Here is a 25,764-nt window from a genome sequence, read left to right as displayed (position 1 = left end):
AGCCCTAGTCCCCAGTACCTGAGGATGTAGCTTTCTTTGGCAATAGGGTCATTGCAGATGTAACTAGTTAAGATGAGGGCTTTGGGGTGGGTGTAATCTGATATGACAGGTGCCCTTAGAAGAAGGACAAATTTGGACTGAGAGATGTGCACAGGGAGATGCCCTATGAGGATGGAACACAGACCAGGGGTGCTACCACAAGCCACAGAGTGCCAAGGTTTAACTGAAACCACGAGATGCTGGAGGAGAAACATGGAAGGGTCCCTCTCTGTCACAGCCCTCAGGAGAAACCAACCCTGCTGACACCTTGACCTCAGATTTCCAGCCTCCAGAACTGTGAGACAATACATTTCTTTTGTTTAAGCAGCACAGTCTTTGGTACCATGTCACTGAAGACTAATACATCACCCTTGGTAGTGTAGTGCCCTGGGTCATTGTCCATTTGCCTAACTCATTTTTTGGCTCCTAGTTTGGGCTTAACCCTCCGCTCTTAAGGCTGTGAAATCTTGGGTGGGTTATTCAATCTCTTTAAACATCAGTGTTCTCACCTGTATAATTTGGATAATAATTATGCCTACATCATAGTATTATTGTGAGACTTAATAAAAACCTGCATATAAAGAACTTAAAATATCTCTTAAGTATTAAGTTTTTCATAAGTATTAACTATTATTAAGCACTAAATCACAACCTTAGTAAATTCCAAAAAGCAGAACTTGTACAAGCCATGTTTTCTGGAGCACAGAAACCCTGCATAAAATAAATAAATAAAAATAAATTATCCTCAATAACACATGTGAAAAGGGAAATAAAAACTATAGTGACAGACTATTTGAAGATAAGACCATTGTGACATCAAATCTCATGGATATAACTGCAATTTTTTGGATAAAAGTGTGTAGCTTTAAGTGTTTATATTTTTAATCAAGGAACATTTTAAAAAATAAATAAACAAAGCAGATAGCACAAGGAACTAGAAAAAACAACCCTAAGTGATCAGAAGAAAGCAGGATGAGGAAACTGATGGACAAAAGTAAAATAATAACAAGAACCAAAAGTGTCATTTTGGGAACTGACACTTGTGGAAGAAGCATCTCCTACATGACAAGCCCTAAGCCAAGTCTTGTACTCAGACTGACAATGAATCTTCAGTACAATCTGAAGGTGAGGTGGGTACTATGACTATTCCCATTCTACCAATGAGGAGACTGAGGTTTTGAGGGGTGAGGTGACTTGCCCAAGGTCACAAAATGAGAGGCAGCATTACGTCCCAGGAAGTGTGACTACAGGTGCCACGTTCTTAATCACCCTACACAACACAATCTTCTTCATCCAGGGTGCATGTGGTCACATTCTGGAGGAAACCTAATGGCTTCTCCTACGCTATTTCTAACTATGGGTCCTGTTTAGCCATTTGTCAAATAAATTTCATTATGTCTTATAACCTGCTCTCACAGCCCCCTCGAACACACACACACACATACACGAGCCCTCTCCACAATTACACCAGAGGGACAAACCAAAATGAACAATTTCTAATTCCTGGCTGAACCTTTAACTGTTGATGAATAACTGGGTCTCCTACCATTCAGATATGAAAAGGCTCACCCTACACAGCCCTCCTTGTGTCCACCTTGCAGGTGGCCATAGCCATCTGCAGCTGGGTGTGCATGGGAGGCTCATGGGCCTGTGTCTGCTCACACTTTGCTGTCTGCCAGCTTGGCCTGCTTTCCTCTGCCCTCCTAAAGGCTTCTGAAATGTGTTGTCCATGACTCCCTTTGTCCATAAATGATTTAAAGTCAAATTGAGAATAGATTATTTTCTCTTCACTTAAAATCCACAAGTAAGAACAAGTTTCAAAGACAGAAAATTTTAAAACTACTTGTAAATCCCTGGTCCTTATCAGTTCACCAGACAGTAATTATTGTGAAAAAATTTAAATCTCTAATTTCATGTTATGCTTTCACAAAACCAAATTAAATGCAGTTAGCTACTGTTTTGGGTTGTTTTTTTTTTTTTCCAGATCTGACAAAGGTACATGTTTCTTTTTAAGGATCTTTATAAGAACTCAGTTGGCATGTACTAAGATAAACCCCACAAGGAGAACAAAGGTAAATTGCAATTAGCTGTTTTCTGTAAGCACTGTTTGCAGACAACCAAGTGTTTGCTTCAGCATGACACACACTGCGTAATGATAGAGCACATCTGAAACCGCACACACTCAGGGACCGTAATTACAGTGATGCCACACTTTACCCCCTTGTTTGCTAAGGTTGGCTGAAAACTAAGCTACATCTAGTCAGCCTACCAGTTTATTCTACAGATTCTTCCCAGTTATAAATAAAATTACAAAACAATAATGCTTTTAAAATAAATAAAGGCCCTGGCCAGGTGCTCAGTTTAGAGCGTTATCCCAACATGCCAAGATTTCTGGTTCAATCCCCAGTCAGAGCACACATAAGAATCAACTGATGAATGCACCAATAATTGGAACAACAAATCGATGTTTCTCTCTCTCTCTCAAGTCAATAAATAAAAATTTAAAGAAAAAAGAAATAAAATCTCTGTATTTTTCATCCCTCTAGAGTTTGATACCTACTAAGGTAAAAAACAGAAAAATGGGGTTTTTCACTGGATTTTTATTGCCATTCAAGGAAGCAAGTTGGGTTATATCTTTTAGTTTCTATTAATGTTACTGTTATAATTGAGGATGGATGGGCCTCAGTTGGCTGTCTTTGCACATTTCATACCTTTTAAAAAATGTTTTGGGTTCAGAGAAACTCAGAATGTACTTTGTCCTAAAGACTCTTCCTTTTCATTTTTAAGTGACTATGTAAATATTTATATCAGTTTCAGATTCATTTACACTTACCTCATCAAAACTTTTCACAGGGTATCTGGATGGTCTAAAATAAAACCAAACACTCTTGCTTATAAAAGTTACTGGATTCCAGAATCTTGCTGCAGACTCTAACAGACACTTTCTTCTTGGAAACACAAAGTCATGTTTTGGCAAATAAAATTGGATTAAAATGTCCCTTGGGTTTTCAGTCTATCTGAGATGTACTATCTATCCCATCTGAACACTAAGGAACTGCGGGCTTATGCCCTTCCATCCTGTGTGGGTCTTGGTCCCATGATAATTCCATAATTAAAGCACCAGGTACTCGAAATTTGTCATTTTCTCCCCCAAATCTGTTTTTTCCCTTTCAGGTTTGTTTTCTTGGGAAACGGCACCTTTCTCACACTACCCCTTCCAGAACTTGGAAATAATCTTAAATCCTATGTCCCCCTCACTTCTTGCCATTCCACCAAATCCTGTTTATTTCACCTCCTTGCTTTCCAATTTCTCTCACTTTCACTTCCCCAGTTGGTGAAACATTATTTTTTGCCCATATTTGTGCAACAGTCTCCTAAAACTGGTTGATCTGCCGCTGGACTTCTCTCTTCCCAGTCCACTATTCACTTAAAGCCAGTGACTTTCTAAAGGGAAACTCTGATCATCTGAATTCCCTTCTCAAAACCTTTCAACCGCCTCCCATCACTTTTAGAATAAAGTTCAAAGTTCTTACTTGATTTTACCAGGCACTTCTAAAGTTGCTGCTAGAAGACACTCCCTTTTACTCCTCCTTGTTGCAGCTTGCAAAGGCAAGAGAACCTGCCTTCATTCCCCTAGTGTGCTGATATTCCTTCCTTCCAGGCCGCCTATATGTTGGGCATACTAATAGCTTTGATTTATTGAATGTTTTATCATGTACCTGCCACTGTTGCAAATACAGTCAATTCTGTGGTAATGTGATATTTGCATTGCAAAAAATCACCGAGCTATGCAAAAGCCTGCAATGCACACCCTTATGGGGAAAATGGAGTTGGGGCACAACACTCCAAAACTTCATCAGTGACATACTTAAAAAGATAGAAAAACCAAAGAACTTATAAGTATGACCCATGGACATGAACTATAGGGGGGGAATGTGGGAGGGAGGGGATGGGCAGGATGGAGTGTAGTGAAGGGGAGGAAATGGGACAACTGTAATAGCATAATCAATAGATATATTTTTAAAAAGATAGAAAAACCACTAATAATGTGTAACACACTTTGATATGTATGAGACATTAGAAAAACATCTCATATGATACTACAATAAATATGTCCTTTTGCATCTAACAAGGCTTGGAGTTTGCCTGTGGAATTGGACTTTGGGATGGATGTAGCCTGTTGTGAGGTATTGTGAAATGGGGTAGAAATTGAAACACCAGATACAACTCACAGTGCATACGGTGAACTGAGGGAGATGGAAGAGTTTAAAGGGGGTGTGTGTGCATGTGTGTGGGTACATGTCCATGCACACATTGTGTATTCCCACCATTCACCAGAGTGCAGTTTCCTGTGTTCATCTAGTGTTTCTTAATGGTAAAATTGCCGATAAACTGATGCAAAATTCAAGTGAATGCTTAAATTGTTCCCTAATATATGAATCATGCTTGGCCAAATTTTTGTTTTCAAAACAAGTATTACGGTAGAACTGACAGTAAGTTTATATTTTTAAATTTATAATCTGGATACAAAGTCAAGAAGGTCAGTATTATAGTTATCTCTATTTTATTAACAAAGAAACTGAGACACAGAAAGTTGAACTAGCTTGTTCTGGATACCCATTTAATAATTAAGAGTCCAAGATAGAACACAAGCAATCTCTTTCTATCTTTGCTCCTAACTATTCATACTATATCATTTGTGGTATAATAAGATGTATCTATACCCCTCCCTATATAGATGTACATAGATATATCTCTACCTATACCTATATCTATACATCTATATATAATCTTCATATATAGATATATGGTTTCTGTTTCCTGATACAGAGCTCCTAAAACCCTTGGAGTTTCCTGAGTAACAATGAGAGAGATTATTCATAATAAGCCCTTTTCAACCTTACTTGAGTTTGTGCTAATGAGTTGGTGGTAAACAGGAAGGGGTTTGTTACCAGAGGAATCAACTATGGGATTAGAGGTTTAGAACTTCCAGCCTTTCTTCATCCCCCAATTCCCGATCACCTGGGAGGGCAGAGGGGCTGGAGATTGAGTTAGTCACCACTGATGGTCAGTGACTTGGTCCATCATGCCCATGTAATAGAGCCTCTGTAAACCCCTAGCTGAGGGGTTCAGGGAGCTTCTGGTTTGGTGAACACATGGGAGTGTGGTGGTGTGGGAGTTCTGCACCTTCCCCTTATATCTTGCCCTATGGCATACCACTTGGCTGTTCCTGGATTGTATCCTTTCTTATTAACTGATAATAGTAAGTAAAGCATTTTCCTGAATCCTGTGAGCCATTCTAGTAAATTACAGAAACTGAGGAGGGTATCATGGAAACCCCTCATTTCTAGTCAGTCAGAAACACAGGTGGCCCAGACTTGGAATTGGCATCTGAAATGAGCGAGGTCTTGTGAGACTGAGCCCTTAACCTGTGGGGTCGGCGTGATCTCCAGGTGGTGCCAGAATCAAACTGAATTGTGGCACACTCCATTACTGTCCAGAGTGTTGGAGAATTGGTTGGTGTGGGGAAAAAACCCCTACATACTTGGTGTCAGAAGTGTTGGTAGTAAGAAACAGCTCAAATATCACATTTTCCAATAGTCTTTATTAGAACTCACATTTTATTTACATTGAATAGCACTGTCTAGGAGTCAAACATGGCTGGACTGCCTTAAAACTCTCATTCAAAAGGAGAATAAAGAATTCAATGAATCCATTGCTTGTCTAAACATCTGGAGGTCTGGGGTTATGTGCTACTGAACATGCATGATGTCATAATGTGCAGGTTTTAAAAGAGAATAGGTTTTGAGCTAGGCAGCTGTCATACTCTGCTTCTTTGCCATATAAACTGTGACTGAAGCAGGATATTAAGAAGTTAGGAAAATTCCTGGGCAAGTGGCATGGGGAAACTGAGACAGAGAGGTGAGTAAACTGGCCCCATTCAGCACCCTGACTCCCCTGCCTCCTTCTCCCTGTAGTCCACTCCCTAAAGCATTAAGTCCTCAGGACAAACAGGCTCTGATCAGCATCAAATGACCTTAGGATCAAAGCATCAGGTATGCTGACCACAGAGACAGAGTGTTGGCCAAACTGGAGATGACATCTAGGCCTCAGTTGTGTTTCAGCTCCAGACCCAGGAAAGCAGAAAAACCAGAAGAAGAAACACCATGACTGGCATCAGGACCAGCTGCAATAACAAATGACCCCTGACCCTAGTGCTGACCAATCAATAGAGATCATGAAGGTGATGAGTACTCTATTGAAATTCTCCCCTGAGACCTTCTCTAAAATTCCTGCCTTTAGAGAACAGACAAAAACTCTTAAGACAAAGGGCCCAGGGCACTTTTTCTCTTCCATCGTTCGTTCGTTCATTCCTTCCTTCCTTCTTTCCTTCCTTCTTTCTTTCCTTCCTCCCTCCCCTCTCTCTGTCACCCCCCCCATACACACACACTCTCTCTCTCTCTCTCTCTCTCTCTCTCTCTCTCTCTCTCTCTCTCTCACATACTTTCTCCTCCTTTCCTAAGCCACATATCTTTGCTTTCTTTCTCCAATAGCCCTTCTTTGGCCTCGGTAACTTGTTTCCTGAGTCCATGGAGCCCATCTGGCTCTGCCTCTGTGACTTTCTTTCCAAAGGGCCAAGACAGTTCTGCCTAAGCTACACTTTTCCTCATGTTTCCAAAGGGCCAAGACAGCTCTACCTAGACTCACTCCTGTTGCTGTGATCTTGCCTCTTCTATCTTAAGCCTTTCCTTTGCTTCATTGCCCCCAGCTTTAATAAATGTGCTCTCAACATCACCTGGACTCATATCATGAAATCTTTCCTGCAAGAAGTCAAGAACTGAGAGCTCTCAATCCCACTAACATGACCAGTGCAAGTCTACTTTATAATAGGTCTATATATTTATATCACAGTGTTTGCATGTAAAAAAATATATATCTAGGTATTGAATAAAGGGGCTAATAAGATTTCCCTAGTCCTTCTTAATAGCTGAAATTTCACAATTAAGGATTCATTTTTCAAGTTAACTATTGCCTTCTTCATAAAGTAAACAAGATCCACTGTTAAAAAAAAAACAGACTCAAAATGGGGTCACTGGCACTGAGCCCCATGTCAGTCAGCAAACCAATACTTAACCAAGATACGGCCTCTCCCAGGAATGTGACCTTTAAGCAGTAAATTTGGAATGACTGATGGGCTCTGTGAGGTCATCTTCATGATAGATGCTCCCCCTGCACACAAAGGAAGGTGACCTTGCTTGCAACAATCCATGTTGCTAGAACCTTCCTTTTGCTGCTCCCTTCTGACTATTAAAGCCTCCCAGTTTGTGCAGCTCCTCAGACCTCCTTTCTACTTGCTAGATGGGATATTTTATTAGAAGTTATATTTTCATTGTATTGAATAGCACTTTCCAGGAATCAAATATGGCCTGACTTACTCACAACTCATGAATCATTGAATAAAGTCAATTAGCTCTTCAAATCTACCTAGTTGAATTTTCTTAGCACCACTGAGTCCCTAGAAACTTTCTCCATATAAATTGTTCAGGCTGCTTTCTTCTAAAAAACAGTAGTATAAAAGTACTGACTTCCTTGAAAAGAACATAATCAATAAAGAGAATGAATGCAGACAGGTGACCAAGTTTGTTACTTCACAACTTTGCCTAGAACTAGCCCCATCCAGTACCCTGACTCACCTGCCTCCTTCTCCCTGATCATATTTGATCATATTTGATCATATCCATAATATCAACATGGTGCCAAATTACCCTCTCCCTGGCCTTAGCTTTTGATTCTATGGTAGCTTTCAGTTTACACAAAAGCCAAAGCTTTCTGTATTAGAAGGAGCAGGTATAATGTCAACAAAATTATTTTCCATTTATACAGTATTCATAACTCTTTCAACACATCCTGGTGAATGGATTATATCATTTTGATTTAACAGATGAAGAACCTGAAGCACAGAGCTCAGGTTAATGGATTTTCAAAGAACTTAGAACCAGTTAGTGGTCTGGGAGGACTAGACCTGAATCTCCTGTCTCCAATTCCAATGGCAATTTCAACTAATCTGTACTTTCTCCATAAATGAAGAAAAATAAACTATTAAATTGCTCATTGGTTCAACGTCTTTTGTATTTGTCTAAAATGTCCAAGTGCTGTGGGAACTGTGGGGAGGCAGAGGTGAGTCCGAGGCAGCATGAGCCCTCAGCAAGGCCCACTCTGAAGAGTCTGAGAGAAGGGACTTCCTCCTGCCAGAATCATGGGGAGTAGGGATGCCTGGGCAGGGATCACAGAATGTGTTGGGTTAGTGGTTGACCTGCACAGAACTTTGCTCTCTGGGGAAACTGAGAAGCAAGACAACAACCCAGCTCAGAAACAGTTAGGTTCTGAGGAGATTTCCACTATACAGAGTCACTATATGAATCATCATTTTAAAGTCTGGGAAGGATAATTGAGTTAGGGGGTAAAAAGGTCAAGTTGAGTTATAGGGAATAAGGCAGAAGAGAGAGTTCTAGAACTTGGACACAGGATTAAGAGCAAAAGCAAGTTGGCTGGATGTTGAGTTCCACAAAAGATTGCACCTTAGAGGTTGTTAATTCCTTTTGATGATCTATTAAACTGAACCTCTATCCCATTGATTCTCTGTATAGAAAATTTACCCACACATTAAAATTCAGGTAGGAGATTAAAAAAATTAAACACGTAATATCAAATCCCCACTTCCCAAGAGTTTTGATTTAACTATGGTCCCAGGTGTTGTTTTTAGGTCAAGGGATTTGAATGTGCATCCAGAGCTGGGACCTAATTGGAGCAAAGCTGAACTTGCAGGTGGAAACACCTGGCCACAGAGTGATGTGGAAGCCAGCAGGGTCCTTAGCACCCCCACCAGCTTTGCAACCCGAATCTCTCCTGGCCCCAAGAAGCTTGTGAACCTGTGATCAAGACATCACTGAGGAGACAGAAATTCAAAGGGCCTCACTAAACTGGGCTTGAAAGTATTTTAATCTCTTCAAACCATTTTTTAAAATTATGAATGGACTTAAGTACTATTCCCCAAATCTACTTTTGTGAATTCTTAAATATTCTGGTTTCAGAACTAGAAAATCATCATTAGAAAACCTGTTTGCCATGGCTGGTGTGCCTCAGTGGACTGAGCACTGGCCTGCAAATTGAAAGGTCACCAGTTGCAATCCCAGTCAGGGCACGTGCATGGGTTGTATGCCCTGCCCCCAGTTGAAGGCATGGGAGAGGTAACTGACCAATGTTTCTCTCCTGCTCTTTCTTCCTCTCTTCCCCTCTCTCTAAAAATATATAAATAAAATCTTTTAAAAAACTTTTTTTAAAAAAGGAAGAAAACCTTTTTTAGGTGGAGATGTCACATGTAGAGTTTTAAGAATTGTGACAGAAGCACCTTTGTGTGAAGAGTATAAAATAGAAAAATTGATCAGAACAGCAATATTTTCTATGGTGGTTTAAAAGACTAAAAACCGGAGAGCCAAGATGGCGGTGTAGGTAGACACACTGCACCTCCTTGCACAACCAGAACTGACAGAAAATCAAATGGCAAGGAAGTCCGACACCAGGGAAATAAAAATAAACATTCATCCAGACCAGTAGGAGGGACGGAGACGGGCAGCCGGGGTGGAGAGGACTCGGGTGGCTGTGGAGGGACCAAGACTGGTGGAGTGTGGGACCAATGGGGCAGGCAGTCTGACCACTGGCAGACCCTGCGGCCCCGCATTCGCGCAGATAAACGGAGAGGGCCGGAATCAGAGTGGTGGAGAACAGGGCAGGCAGAGTGAGGGGTAGCACCCTGAGGCCCCACATTTGCACATAGGTAAACTGGGAGGAATGGCAGGGAGCAAAGCAGACCTCGCAACCCAGGGCTCCAGTGTGGGGAAATAAAGCCTCAAACCTCTGATTGAAAACTCCCGTGGGGGTTGGGGCAGCAGCAGGAGAGACTCCCAGCCTCACAGGAGAGGTCATTGGAGAGACCCACAGGGGCCTAGGGCGTGCACAAGCCCACCCACTCGGAAACCAGCACCACAGGGGCCCAGTTTGATTGTGGGTGGCGGAGGGAGTGACTGAGATCCCCTGGAGAGGGGAGCGGGCGCCATTGCTTCCTCTCATCCCCTCCCCCACATACAGCGTCACAGTGCAGCAACCAGCATTACCCCGCCCCTGGGAACACCTGAGGCTCCGCCCCTTTAAGCAACAGACACGCCAAGACAAAAAAAAAAAAAAAAGGCCCAAATGACAGAACACTTCAAAGCTCCAGAAAAAATACAACTAAGCGAGGAAGAGATAGCTAACCTATGGGATACACAGTTCAAAACACTGGTTATCAAGACGCTCACAGAATTGGTTGAATTTGGTTGCAAATTAGATGAAAAGATGAAGGCTATGCTGAGTGAAATGAAGGAAAATGTACAGGGAACCAACAGGGATGGGAAGGAAACTGGGACTCAAATCAATGGTGTGGACCAGAAGGAAGGAAGAAACATCCCACCAGAAAAGAATCAAGCAACAAGCATTCAGAAAAATGAGGAGAGGCTTAGGAACCTCCAGGACATCTTGAAACATTCCAACATCCAAATTATAGGGGTGCCAGAAGGAGAAGAGGAAGAGCAAAAAATTGAAAACTTATTTGAACAAATAATGAAGGAGAACTTCCCTAATCTGGCAAAGGAAATAGACTTCCAGGAAGTCCAGGAAGCTCAGAGAGTCCCAAAGAAGCTGGACCCAAGGAGGAACACACCAAGGCACATCATAAGTACATTAGCCAAGATGAAACAGAAGATGAGAATCTTAGAAGCAGCAAGAGAAAAGGAGACAGTTACCTACAAAGGAGTTCCCATAAGACTGTCAGCTGATTTCTCAAAAGAGACCTTATAGGCAAGAAAGGGCTGGCAAGAAGTATTCCAAGTCATGAAAGGCAAGGACCTACATCCAAGATTACTGTATCCAGCAAAGCTATCATTTAGAATGGAAGGGCAGATAAAGTGCTTCTCAGATAAGGTCAAGTTAAAGAAGTTCATCATCACCAAGCCCTTATTATATGAAATGTTAAAGGGACTTAACTAAGAAAAAGAAGTTAAAAAATAGGAACAGTAAAAATGACAGCAAACTCACAGTTATTAACAACCACACCTAAAACAAAAACAAGAGCAAACTAGGCAAACAACTAGAACAGGAACAGAACCATAGAGATGGAGATCACATGGAGGGTTGTCAATAGGCGAGTGGGAGGGGGAGAGGGGGGAAAGGTACAGAGAATAAGTAGCATAGATAATAGGTGGAAAATAGACAGGGGGAGGGTAAGAATAGTATAGGAAATGTAGAAGCCAAAGAACTTATAAGTATGACCCATGGACATGAACTATAGGGGGGGAATGTGGGAGGAAGGGGGTGGGCAGGATGGAATGGAGTAGGGGGGGAAATCGGACAACTGTAATAGCATAATCATAAATATATTTTTTTAAAAAGGAAAAAAAGACTAAAAACCAAGGTAAGCTCGTGGCACCATGTTAATCGGGCAACTATCAAAGAATGTGTCATAAATTACTGAAGTGTTCTACTCAGCAAGATGAAAGGGGCAGAGAACAGTATTTTCCATTAAATATTGATTCCTTAAAAATGTATGGAAAATGCTAGATGAAATAAAGTAAGTTTCTTCACTGTTGGATTTTTTCAGTCTTTGTTACAAAGATATAGGTGGTAAATCCCTAAGAAAGAGATGACAGTAAAATATGTTTCCAAAATCTATCTCTCCTCTTCTCTGTTGTCCTCTCCTTTCCCCTCCCCTCCCCTTCCCCATCCTTTCCCCTCCTCTTTTGCCTCTTTTCACTCTCTTCCCCCTCCCTTCCCATCCCCTCCCCTCCTTTTTTCCTCTCCCCTCTTCTCTTTCTCTCCTCTACTTATACTTTTAAAAACAATGTTTTTAGAAGTTCCAGAATAGAGGATTGGGACAAATGAAAACCAATTAATTTCATCTTAAAAAGAAATTCAGGGCTATTCAACCAAATTTTTTACTTAATGACTAATTTTTTCTACTTTAAATTTAATTTTTCAATTACATTTTATATCCAATATTATTTTGTACTAGTTTCAAGTGTACAGCATAGTGGTTAGACAACCATATACTTTACAAAGTGTCCCTCCCCCATATTTCTAGTACCCTTCTGACACCATGCATAATTGTTATAGTATTATTGACTATTGCTTCCATGCAGGCCAAATGTTTGGTTATACTTTATGGCTAAGGCCATTTCCCTGCTGCTGAGTTGTGGACCCTGACAGGCCAGGGAACCTTCCAGGCCAAGCTCTCCCACAGCTCCAGGACTGCACCCTGAGAAGAAGAAACAGAAGGAGCAGGAGCAAGTGAGAACCTCCAGCCAAGGAGGGGACCTGATGTCAGATCTCTTTAATGAGCTGGTGTTGAGGTCCAGAGGTGTCTCTGGGAAACAGTCTGGGACAGGGGCCCATGAGGGGCCAGGAGGAACTTTCTGCCAAAGGTCAGACTCCATCCTGCCTCTGCCTCCTGCACCGTAGCCACCTGGAGGACGAGGAAGACTGGGAGTCCAAGGGGTTTTGGCTGCTCCTTTCTCTCCCCAGAACCAGACTTAGGCACTGGCCCTTACACGAAACAGCAGGAGTGGGTCCTTGGCTTGCCAAGTCCCTCAGCCCCTGCTACCTTCAGAAAAACAGGAATCACAGAGGGCAGGCCCAGGTGTGTGCCTGTACCTTCTTCATGGAGCTTGGAGACTGACTTTGGGTGGCAGGGGGTGGGGGGAGCTCACTCTCAGCCTGTGCTCTACCCACCCCTTCACCAGCATGCTCCTCTCCTCCCTAAAGAGACCTTCAGATAAAACAGTACATGTGTCAATACAGAAGTATAGTACAAAAATTGAGAAAAGAAGCTTTTCATCTGCATTTCAAATGAACAAACTAGTACATACTCCGAAATAGATGAATAAGCATAAACTCTATATCAATGTGCAAAGAAACAACCTCTCTGCCCACTGATGAAAATAACCTAAGCCCCATTTCACAATGATGAGCTCCAGTCTCTAGATGTGGCAACATCTGGGCTCATTGTTGCTTTCTGATGGGCAGTTTTCAGGGCTGCCTGTCATTATTTTTCTGATTTTATGATACTTGCCATCTTTAATACAGTCTCTGTGCTTTCTCTCAGCTTTTGAACAGGTGCTACACAATTTTAAAAATCACCCTGAATAGTAAAATGGGCAAGTGAGTTTTCTGTGAGCATGAAAGACAACTGGGCAAATGGACTAGCCTCGTGTGGGAACAAGAACTCAGCGAAGCTCCCAGTTTCAAATAGAACCAGTGCTATTTCACACAGCACGTTCTTCATTCTCTTTGGTAGTATGAATCCTGAATGTAAAATGAGCATGAAAGTCACTTCCTTGTAGATAGATTTCTACTCCAGGCTGCAATTAAAGCTGCAAAAGCTTCAGTTCAGCAAGTGCCAACCACATAAAAGCTCTATCCTCGGGGTAAAAGAATGTTCTCTGTTCCTTGCAGTCTGCAGACTGCTGAATCCCCCAAAACTGTCAGGGAAAAGAAATCTTCTCTTTCCAGGGAAAAAGAGGTTCTAGAGAACAGAGTAACCATTTCAATGATGGCCTGTAAGTCTTCTCATTACAGTCAGAGGGCAGAGTACTTTGAGGGAGGGAGTGTGGACTATACTGCCACTGTTCAATGTGCCCCTTCCTGGAGCCCAGCAGGAAAGCGTGTTCTCTCAAACCAGTGCCTGCCAGCCCAGCCAAAGGATGGAATTGAGCTCTTTTAGTCATGTCCTGTCCAGAATGCCCCCAAGCCTCTCTAGGAGTGTAACAGAGTAAAATGTTCCATCCCCCAACTCTATCTCGTTCAAGCCTGCTGTTCCCAATACTTTCAGGCTAATAGTTCCTACTTTACACAAGCTAACCAGGAGAGGAATTCCACTTGGGGCTTGAGTTATTATGGAACAGCCCCTCCCATTTTCCCTTTCCTGAACTCAGTACTCTTTAAAGATGGACTTGAGGATTAGGGTCCCCATCTTCCAGGTTAGCACCTTCTTGATCAATAAACCTTTCCTTACTCCAAACTCTAACACTTTGAGTTTTAGCCTTGTAAAGCATTGGGTACACAGACTTTGAACAAATAACAGAAGTTATAAAATAGGAATTAAATACATATGCAAACAGAAATTAATGAATAAAGAAATAGAAATCCAGTAGAGTTGACAGATAAATCCAAGGGCTCATTCTTTTAAAAGACCGATAAAACACAAATGCCATAACTAACCATAATCCTGCTAAATGTTCCTCCTCCAAGAAGCCTTCTTTGACTTCCTGAAGGAATCCCCACCTGTCCTGTCACTCTCTTATTCCTTTGCCTTTGCCTTCCTTTGCCTTCCTTTATTTTCCTCTAGAGCATTAAAACTCAATTGCTTATCTATTGTTTCCTTTTCATTGCCCCCTCCTCTTTTTTGGTCTAATCTCCAAAATGGAAGAGCCTGTTTCTGTTTTGTTGACAAAGGTGCCCTCAGCACCTGTCATTCACAGCACATGGAACACTGTAGGAGCTCTGTAATTGTGGTCAACTACAGGGATTATAGAGAAGGGAAAAGAAAACAACATATGGTCAATAATAAACATGAGAAAAGATATATGTAATCTTCATATATATAATCTACTTATAAGTATATAATCTTAAAAAATTGAATATGAAATACATAAAATAATAGTCACATGTCAATTATAATTTATATCAGTAAGGACCCCAAAATTAAGGATGATAAACTTTTAAATAAAATACTAGAATAAAATATACATAACTGTATAATCTTGGGTCTTATAAATATGATCTCAGAGCAAGTGCAAAATAAAAGATTGATAGCCATGACTGTCCCAAAACAAAAATAAAGCCAACAGATAGAAACAAATAAACTAGGAAAGTATTTACAACACAAAAAAAAGATGAACATATTAATATAAGAGAGCCTTTAAAATTCAGGAAAAAGATGAGGGCCTTTTTCAAAACAGACAAAATGCATAGGCAGGCAATTTACCACATGAGAAACGCAGATGGCCAGTAAACATCTTAAAATTAGTTGTCTCCAATTAGCACTGAAATGCAAGCTCAATGCAGTTTCATTTTCAGCTATTATAATAGCCCCCAAAATGACCAATGAATGTTAGTATTCAGTCTTGGTAAAGATGCAGAGGAATAGATACTCAGATACTGATGATGGCCTCCCTCTTTTGACAAAAGTCAAAAGACTCTTATCTTTCTGGAAAAGAGTCTCAATTACATATATTATACACACCTTTAAAATGAGCATAACCACCCTGGCCAGGTGGCTCAGCTGGTTGGAGCATCGTCTCGTGCACTGGAGGGTTGTGGGTTTGATCCCTGGTTGGGACATGTATGGGAAACAGCCAATCAATGTTTCTTTCTCACATTGACGTTTTTCTCTCTCTAAAAAAGAAAAAGAAAGGAAGAAATCAATAAATGTATCCTCAGCAAGGATTAAAAAATAAATAAAAATAAAATGAACATAACCTTTGCAACAGTTTTCCCTCTAGGAATTTATCATGAGAAAAATGCTAAAGAATTCTGCTGAGCTTTAGTTACAAGGACCTTGAACACAATATTCTTTATAGTAGCCCTAAATTAGAAACTAATTGTCCATATACTATGAATTTACTAAATAAATCATGGCTTATTCATGTGATGTATACAGCTGTTAAAAAGGATTGTGGTTCTGCACTAAATAGGGAGGAAACCAAGATGGAGGTGTACGTAGACACACTGTGCCTCCTCACACAACCAAAAGAAGGACAACAACAATTTAAAAACAAAAACCAATCAGAACTGACAGAAAATTGAACTGCACGGAAGTCCGACAACCAAGGAGATAAAGAAGAAACATTCGTCCAGACCGGTAGGAGGGGCAGAGATGGGCAGCCGGGGCTGACGGAACTCGTGGCAACATGGCCGGACCCAGACACTGGTGGACTGTGGGACCTACAGGGCAGGCAGTGCGACCAGTAGCAGACCCCGCGGCCCCACATTTGCACATAGGTAAACTGGGAGGAATGGCAGGGAAGCAAAACAGACTGTGCAACCCAGGGCTCCAGCTCCGGGAAATAAAGCCTCAAACCTCTGATTGAAAACACCCGTGGGGGTTGAGGCGGCAGCAGGAGAAACTCCCAGCCTCACAGGAGAGGTCATTGGAGAGACCCACAGGGGCCTAGAGCATGCACAAACCCACCCACTTGGGAATCAGCACTAGAGGGGCCCAATTTGATTGTGGGTAGCTGAGGGAGTGACTGAAATCCGGCAGAGAGTGGAGCAGGTGCCATTGCTCCCTCTCGGCCCCTCCCCCACATACAGCATCACAGCACAGGGACCAGCATTACCCCACCCTGGTGAACACCTAAGGCTCTGTCCATTTACATAACAGGCACGCTGAGACCAAAAAAAAAAAAAAAAAAAAAGGCCCAAATGAAAGAACAGATCAAAGCCCCAGAAATAATTAAACTAAGCAACGAACAGATAGCCAACCTATGAGATGCACAGTTCAAAACACTGGTTATCAAGACTCTCACAGAATTGGTTGAATTTGGTTGCAAATTAGATGAAAGGATGAAGGCTATGCTGAGTGAAATGAAGGAAAATGTACAGGGAACCAACAGGGATGGGAAGGAAACTGGAACTCAAATCAATGGTGTGGACCAGAAGGAAGAAAGAAACATTCAACCAGAAAAAAATGAAGAAACAAGAATTCAAAAAAAAAATGAGAAGAGGCTTAGGAACCTCCAGGATATCTTGAAACATTCCAACATCCTAACCATAGGGGTACCAGAAGGAGAAGAGGAAGAGCAACAAATTGCAAACTTATTTGAACAAATAATACAGGAGAACTTCCCTAATATGGCAAAGGAAATAGACTTCCAGGAAGTCCAGGAAGCTCAGAGAGTCCCAAAGAAGCTGGACCCAAGGAGGAACACATCAAGGCACAACATATTTACATTAGCCAAGATGAAACAGAAGATGAGAATCTTAGAAGCAGCAAGAGAAAAGGACACGGTTACCTCCAAAGAAGTTCCCGTAAGACTGTCAGCTGATTTCTCAAAAGAGACCTTACAGGCAAGAAGGAGCTGGAAAGAAGTATTCCAAGTCATGAAAGGCAAGGACCTACATCCAAGATTACTGTATCCAGCAAAGCTATCATTTAGAATGGAAGGGCAGATAAAGTGCTTCTCAGATAAGGTCAAGTTAAAGAAGTTCATCATCACCAAGCCCTTATTATATGAAATGTTAAAGGGAGTTACCTAAGAAAAAGAAGATAAAAAATATGAACAGTAAAAATGACAGCAAACTCATAGTTATTAACAACCACACCTAAAACAAAAACAAAAGCAAACTAAGCCAACAACTAGAACAGGAACAGAACCACAGAAATGGAGATCACGTGGAGGGTTATCAATAGGGGAGTGGGAGGGGGATAAAGGGGGGGAAAGTACAGAGAATAAGTAGCATAAATGGTAGGTAGAAAATAGACAGGGGGAGGGTAAGAGTAGTATAGGAAATGCAGAAGCCAAAGAACTTATAAGTATGACCCATGGACATGAACTATAGGGGGGGAATGTGGGAGGGAAAGGGTGGGCAGGATGGAGTGGAGTGAAAGGGAGGAAATGGGACAACTGTAATAGCATAATCAGTATACATATTTAAAAAAAGAATTATGGTTCTTTTTAATATTATTAAGGGTGGTAATGATTTGTGGTTATGTTTCCCTTTAAACTTCTTGTCTGTTAAGAATATATTCAGAAATAGGTGAAATATCATGTCTTCACTTGGATTACTTCAAAATACTCCATCCTTTCTCATTCCAAAAAGTAGGTAGGTAAGATAGATGAAAATATCCATACTTTGGGGAAGTCCACTACTCTGTGACTCTGGGCAAGTGACTTAAGCACTCTGTGCTATGGCCCCATGTGACAAAGGGCTGATAATAGACTCTCCTCCTTCAGTTGTTGTGGAGGTTGAATAAGACAATGCAGGTATTACCACAGTGTTGGGCACAGAGTCAGGTGTCTTCCCAGGATGTGCAATGTGCAAGATCATAGTCATTTCCCAGAGACACGACCCACTCTGGTTTTGAGAGGTTAGCTTCTTTCTTTTAGCTGATGTCTAAATTTTGATGGTGCAGGGCTAGGAGTCATGGGTAAGACATAACACCAGTAGGGAGAACCCAAAGCTGCTGGGAGAGAGGCAGACACCCATGAAAAGAGCTACTTAATGGCTAGGAGTATATCTGATAGAGAAGAAAGAAATACTTTTAAAATTGTTCCAGAGCTTCCCCAGCTGCCTGTAATAACTTAAGTAGCAAAGGGTCAGGAACTGGATGAGGAGGCCAGTCCAGAGACTAACATGATATCCTGCTCCCTAAGTCACTGGCTCCTTCTCTGGAAGCCCCTACCTGCTCTTGGTTTTCTTTCCTGAACATCATTTTCATTTAGGTAGGACCTTCAGTGCTGAAAGCAAAAGATGGACAGGTGTGGGGAGAGAGGGAAATTTTCCCTCCAAGTTTTTCTGTCTGATCTAATAACAAAATTGAAGTGAGACAGATTAACATGAGAAAATAACCAAATGTAATTATATATGTACATATGGGGGTTCTGTAAGAATATGGGACCTGAGAACAAATCTGGCGGTTAAGGTTTATATGTCACCTTGAGCTATGGAGAAAGGGGGCTAGTGGTTTAGACTTCAAAGGGCAAGAGGGTAATTCACATGGAGATGGAGAGGCCAATGTTTGGAAAACAAATGTTTGCTGGTCTATCTCTAACAATGGGCCACAGGGAAGACTTGGATCAAAGAGGCCTCTCTGGGTCCCTCCCTGTCCATCACACACCAGCTCCTATTAAACTACAGTTCCCTGGGATGAGAGCCCCTTCCCAGAGCAGGTCATCCATCTAAATTCTTTTAGGCAGTTGTAGGGAATGTCAAGGGTTCTTCCTGAGTCTTTTATTTCTTAAAAATAACCATCTTAAAATAATTAATATTCAAAAAAGGCATATTATGGGGTTGAAAACTCTGCTCCCCCTCACTAATCTGGGAACTAAGTAATGTAGGCTGTCCAGCTTGTGGGCAACTCTGATCCAGGGGAAAGCCTTAGTGCAGAGGGGTCTGTGCCCAGGTCCTGCAGGGAAATTTGCCCAGTAGTCACTGTCCAGTGGAGGCAAAGGTGTGAGCCGATGATCCCTGTCTTTTCCAATAAGATCTTCAGAGGAGCCATGGCTGGATCAATGAAAATGATTACAGGATGTGATGGGAGAGTCAATGAAGTACAAAGAAAAAAAAGGGATGCGGAGAACCAAGATGGCAGCGTAGGTAGACACACTGCACCTCCTCGCACAACCAGAACTGACAGAAAATAGAACGGCAAGGGGGTCCAACACCAAGGAAATACAAAATAAACATTCATCCAGACTGGTAGGAGGGGCGGAGACGGGCACCGGGGTGGAGAGGACTCACGTGGCCATGGCGGGACTGAGACTGGTAGAGTGTGGGACGAAAGGGGCAGGCAGTCCAAGCACTAGCAGACCCTGCAACCCTACATTTGTGCAGATAAACCGAGAGGGCCGGACTCGGAGTGGCGGAGAGCGGGGCAGGCAGAGCAGTGGGTAGCACCCCAGGGCCCCACATTCGCACACAGATAAACTGGGCGAACAGCGGGGAGCGAAGCAGACTGCGCAACCCAGGGCTCCAGCTCCGGGGAAATAAAGCCTCAAACCTCTGATTGAAAGCTCCCGTGGGGGTTGGGGCGGCAGCAGGAGAGACTCCCAGCCTCATGGGAGAGGTCGTTGGAGAGACTCACAGGGGCCTAGAGTGTGCACAAGCCCACCCACTGGGGAACCAGCACCAGAGGGGCCCAGTTTGATTGTGGGTAACAGAGTGAAGGACTGAAATCTGGAGGAGAGTGAGGCGGGCGCCATTGCTCCCTCTCGGCCCCTCCCCCACATACAGCGTCACAGTGCAGTGACCAGTGTTACCTGCCCCGGTGAACACCTAAGGCTCCGCCCCTTAAAGTAACAGAAGAGCCAAGACCAAAAAAAAAAAAAAAAAAAAAAAATGGCCCAAATGACAGAACACTTCAAAGCTCCAGAAAAAATACAACTAAGCGAGGGAGAGATAACCAACCTATCGGATGCACAGTTCAAAGCACTGGTTATCAATATTCTCACAGAATTGGTTGAATCTGTTCTAAAAGTAGATGAAAAAATGAAGCCTATGCAAATAGAAACAAAGGAAAATGTACAGGGAACCAATAGTGATGCGAAGGAAACTGGGACTCAAATCAACGGTGTGGACCAGAAGGAAGAAACAAACATCCAACCAGAAAAGAATGAAGAAACAAGAACTCGGAAAAATGAGGAGAGTCATAGGAACCTCCAGGACATCTCGAAACGTTCCAACATCCGAATTATAGGGGTGCCAGAAGGAGAAGAGGAAGAACAAAAAATGGAAAACTTATTTGAACAAATAATGAAGGAGAACTTCCCTAATATGGCAAAGGAAATAGACTTCCAGGAAGTCCAGGAAGCTCAGAGAGTCCCAAAGAAGCTGGACCCAAGGAGGAACACACCAAGGCACATCATAATTACATTACCCAAGATTAAACGCAAGGACCTACATCCAAGATTACTGTATCCAGCAAAGCTATCATTTAGAATGGAAGGGAAGATAAAATGCTTCTCAGATAAGGTCAAGTTAAAGAAGTTCATCATCACCAAGCCCTTATTATATGAAATGTTAAAGGGAGTTACCTAAGAAAAAGAAGATCAAAAATAGGAACAGTAAAAATGACAGCAAACTCACAGTTATTAACGACCACATCTAAAACAAAAGCAAGAGCAAACTAGGCAAACAACTAGACCAGGAACAGAACCATAGAGATGGAGATCACATGGAGGGTGTCAATAGGGGAGTGGGAGAGGGAGAGGGGGGGAAAGGTACAGAGAATAAGTAGCATAGATGATAGGTGGAAAATAGACAGGGGGAGGGTAAGAATAGTGTAGGAAATGTAGAAGGCAAAGAACTTATAAGTGTGATCCATGGACATGAACTATAGGGGGGAATGTGGGAGGGAGGGGGTGGGCAGGATGGAGTGGAGTGGGGGGCGGGAAATGGGACGACTTTAATAGCATAATCAATAAATATATTTTAAAAAAAAGTAAAAAAAAAAAGTTCTCAGTCTGCTTCCAATTAGCCTTAATAAAGCACAAAGTGCAGCAGATGAACTGAGAATGAAAGAAGTCCAAATCATTCTTTTTATCTAAAACATTCAAACTAATCTCCAAAGCACCGGGTAACTAGGTAGACAGTTTTGGCTTTGCTTAAAATAAGACACAGTAAAGGGAAAGATTCTGTTCTTTTAGTTCTATGTAGTTATATTATATCCTCAGCATGAAATCACCATTTCTTTCATGAATTGCCAACTGACCCAGGAAAACAGCACACAAATCACACTGCCCAGCTTAATGCAGTCCTTGCATTATTGACAGACAGTGCTGCACCTGTGCCACCCCTGTCCTTCAGCTTCACCAGGAACCCAAGCCTCACCATACTCTGTGGAATGAAAGGACTGAAACATGACTGGGACCCGAACACCAGAACCTTTCAGAAGTGTTGGGTTCATTGTCCAGGAAGATCCAGTGTCCAGGTTTCAAGGTTCTCCAATTAAAACTTGCCCCTCCAGCACTTCCACATTCCTGTTCCTCCTAACACCTTAAAACCCTCTGATTGTTAGCCATTAGGGAGTTTAGGTTTTGAGCAATAGCTTCCCGAATTTCCTTGTGTGGTACCCAGCAATAAAGAGATTCTGGTTTCTCCACTGCAATTCTTTGTGCTCAGTGTTTGGCTCTGTTGTGCACCGGAAGGGATGGACTCTTTCTGTTCCGTTACACCAGTACCCTGAAAAGAGGCAGAAATGCACAGCTTCTCAGTTTAGTCATTCCCTCATTAGGCACATGTCTTTTAAATAAGAAGAAAGATTTCATTTTTATAAATAACCTGGGAATGTGAAGTTCAAAGTTGTTATTTTATTTTTAATTTTCCATCCACATCCTTGGTTATTATAGATAGCCACAGCCTTAATGTGCAAGGGATGAGTAACAAGAACCCTCCAACAACACGTGTAAAGAAACTGGAGCAGAAACACGTGATCATCCAGATATACTGATTGTGCTTGGATGGTCCAGTCACACACCACTTAACAAGGGGACCCATTCTGAGAAATGCACTGTTAGGCTATTTTCGTCATTGTGTGAACATCATTGAGTGCACCCACACACACCTAGATGGGGTAGCCTACTGCAGAAATTGTACGTGCTACACTTTTACACAACTGGCAGCACAACAGGTTTGTTTGCATCAGCATCACCTCAAACATGTGAATAATGCATTGTGCCATGAAGCTATGTCCACTATAGCATCATTAGGTGACAGGAATTTTTCAGCTCCATTACAGTCTATGGGACTACAGTCATATATGCAGCCCATCATTGACTGAAAGGTCATTATGGGGCACATGACAGTATAATCAAAGGTGATGTGTTAGTTTTCTAGGGCTATAGTATTGGCCTCAACAAACAGAAGTGTATTTTCTCACAGCTTGGGAGGCTAGAAGTCCAAGAGCAAAATGTCAGCAAGGATGATGTCTTCCTTGGCTTGTGGACAGTTGTCTTCTCTTTGCAAGACCCCTGCCTGCTTGGTCTTCCTTCTGTGTATGCCTGTGTCCTAATTTTCTCTTACTAGATTAGGGTTTACCCATAAGGCCCCATTTTACTTTAACTGCCTCTTTAAAGTCCCTATCTCCAAATAGTCACATTATGAGGTACTGATGGTAGGACTTTAACATAGGAATTTGGGGAGAACACAGTTTCACCCATAAACTCAACCTTCTGGTGCCCCAAATTTATGTCCTCATATGCAGAATACATTCACCCCATTCCAACCACCTTGAAAGTCAACCTATTCTGGTATCCACTCAAAGTCCAAAATCTTATCTAAATACCATTCAAATCAGATATGAGTGACACTTGAGGAATTATTCATCTTGAGTCAAAATTGATATGCAAATGTGAACCTGTCTGACCAGAAAACAAGTTATCTGTTCCTAAAATGCAGTGGTGGGACAGGCACTGGATAGTCATTCCCATTTCACAATGGAGAAAGAAGTCATGAGTTCAAGCAAGTCTCCAAGATAGCAGGGAAAATTCCATTCAATTATGAGGCTCAATAATAATCCTATTTGGCTTGGTGCTGTTTTCCAAGCCCATCCTTTTGGCACCCCTGCTTTGACAGACCATGTGAGTTGGAGAGGAGAGCACTAGACTGAAGAGACACTGGATGTGGCTCTATCCAATAACCAGCTCTGTGACCCTGAACAATGACATTCAATGTCCCAGCATCATGGTTTCTTTATCTGTAAAATGAGATGGCTACCATCTCTAAAGCTTTTATTGTCTCTAAAGTTATTTAGTTTGATGGAGAACATTAGCCTTCTTTTTGACAATTTCTTTCCCAAAAAGAGGATAGATGGCCAATGATTCCAAAATAGAAGAGTGTAATAATATTTAGGGCACATTTATCTATCTACAGAGATCCCTAATGTGATTTTCACAAAATAGTGAAGAGGAAGTGGCCACTTTTCTGTATTTTTAATCACACAATCACTAATACTTGAAACTAAATTTGAAGACATACTTAATACAATAAATTGCAGACTCTTACATATTGATCCAAAAATATGAAATTCAGGTGCCTATTCACAGACCTGACAAGTGCAATAGTGCAAATAGCCATTGTGGAGAAGCACTCTGTAACTGAATCCCTTACTGCAAATCTTGGGAGAATTATATTTCCAGTGACACTTGGCACATCCTTCAGCAACTAATTGCCCACTCATTCAGTAGTTCTCCAGTTCTCTAGTTAAAATCCCCAATCTTTTGTTTTTAAGATGCAGACAAGGAGTGTCTCAGCAGGGAAATTAGAATAAAGGGCAAAGGACCTAAAAGGAGAACTGATTCAGGCCATTAGAGCAATGTGACTCAGCAGGAGGAGAAACTAAATTATAAGAACCCTGAGGTCAGCAAGTGTGCCTGGCCCAGAGCACTGCATCAGAGCACTGACATTTCCTTAGGGAACAAACCATACCAGTGAATTAATCAGCATTGTCATTACTTACTAATATTAAAAGAACCAAAAGAAAGCCTCTCCAGCATCTTCAACCATCCAAATCTTTAAATCTCTATATTGATCTTCATTCCAAGTATTCCATTAAGTAGAATCCAAGCTACAGACTAATAATATTAGTCACTCATAAAGCTGAGCATGGTGGGGAGGGTTATTTGTATGTGGGTGATCAGTGTGCATATTGTAGGAGATCTATAGGTGTCTGGAATTAGTGAATACTAGAGGAAATATGAAATTTATAATAGAATTAATCCAACCTAATAGCATCACTTAATGAGTGAATCTCAGGTACAGGGCAGTGGAGTTCCTTGCTCAGTCCCCCAAAAGACATAGGAAGGCTTCTCCCACTACATTCAATGCTAAAAGTGACTCTAAGTATACCACCAAATACAAAGGATTTTGTCTTTTGTGGGAGGTTTGTTTGGTGGGTTATTTTTGTTTCATTATGAATATCAGGCCATAGTTCATCTCTACAGAGGCCAGAGAAGAGCAAAGTGAAGGTTTCAGCCAAAGTGTGGTTAATTTAAGGAAAAATAAATATACACATATATTCATGAGCAAGGTTGAACATCTGGACATGATTTATAAAAAAGGATCAGCTAGTTTTCAGGCCTGAAAAAAAAACACTTTTCATTTTACTAAAATGACTACATACAAGACAACTTAAGAGAGGGGAAGGTTGTATTTGGAAATAACAAACTAGAGCTTGAACTTGCTTGTGTCCTATTGTCAACAGTATGCTCTTGAACAGTATCAGAGTTGTTTTAGAGATTAAATGATTGACATTCAAAGCGCCTACATAAGTGCCTGGTAACCTGGTAGGCAAATAACTGTTTCCCACAAAACAAGTATCTGGGGAAGACTGTGGGGGCAGCGTAGTCCTCACTCCGAGCCCTCCTGCCAGCACAGCTGGGCGAGTGGCATGAAACAGCTAGGGAATCTGGTTCTAGATTTAGTGCCTATGGAACCCGATAAAAGAATGGATAACTTATCCACAGATTCTCATATTGAGAAAGTAGTTAGAGGTAGCAGAAAATGAAAGCAAATCTCAGTAGAAGCCCTCTGAGAGCTGCTGACATGAAAGAACAAGAAGATGAGGAATAAATGGGCCTTAGGAGAAAGGAATCTTACTAACCACTTAATGCACAAGTCTGGAATCTCACCTCTATAACGTGGAAAGGAGGAATAAGAAATGCTGGCAACCTCTTTCTTCCAGGGAGACACCACAGCCTTTGACTTCGGGTAAAGGGAGTCCTATCTTCCTGATCACACCTGCACAGAGTGGGACTTTCATCGTGTGGAGGTACAGGCTATGGGAGGAGAGAGCATGTCATGGCACAAGTGCCGCAGACTCTTACTAAGAGTGAGCAGATTTTCTTTACTAATTATTGCTTTACTTGCTGTATAGCCTTATTTCCAGAGATATAAATGGTTAAGTATTTTAAATAAATT

At 41.8% G+C, this 25,764-nt stretch overlaps 1 long non-coding RNA gene across 1 annotated transcript in view; it reads right to left on the bottom strand.

Annotated features, from left to right (window-relative positions):
* The window catches only part of LOC128779204 (uncharacterized), a 124,125-nt gene that overhangs the window by 35,942 nt on the left and 62,419 nt on the right, over positions 1-25,764 (bottom strand). Inside the window, exon 3 of the long non-coding RNA XR_008425112.1 lies at positions 15,371-15,522. This is a non-coding gene — a long non-coding RNA (uncharacterized lncRNA). The remainder of the gene's footprint in view (positions 1-15,370; positions 15,523-25,764) is intronic.

Source organism: Desmodus rotundus, chromosome 9 (genome assembly GCF_022682495.2).
Source record: "Desmodus rotundus isolate HL8 chromosome 9, HLdesRot8A.1, whole genome shotgun sequence".
NCBI classification, from domain to species: domain Eukaryota; kingdom Metazoa; phylum Chordata; class Mammalia; order Chiroptera; family Phyllostomidae; genus Desmodus; species Desmodus rotundus.
Note: the sequence above shows the minus strand (reverse complement) of the source record. Positions and strands in the feature narration are given on the sequence as shown.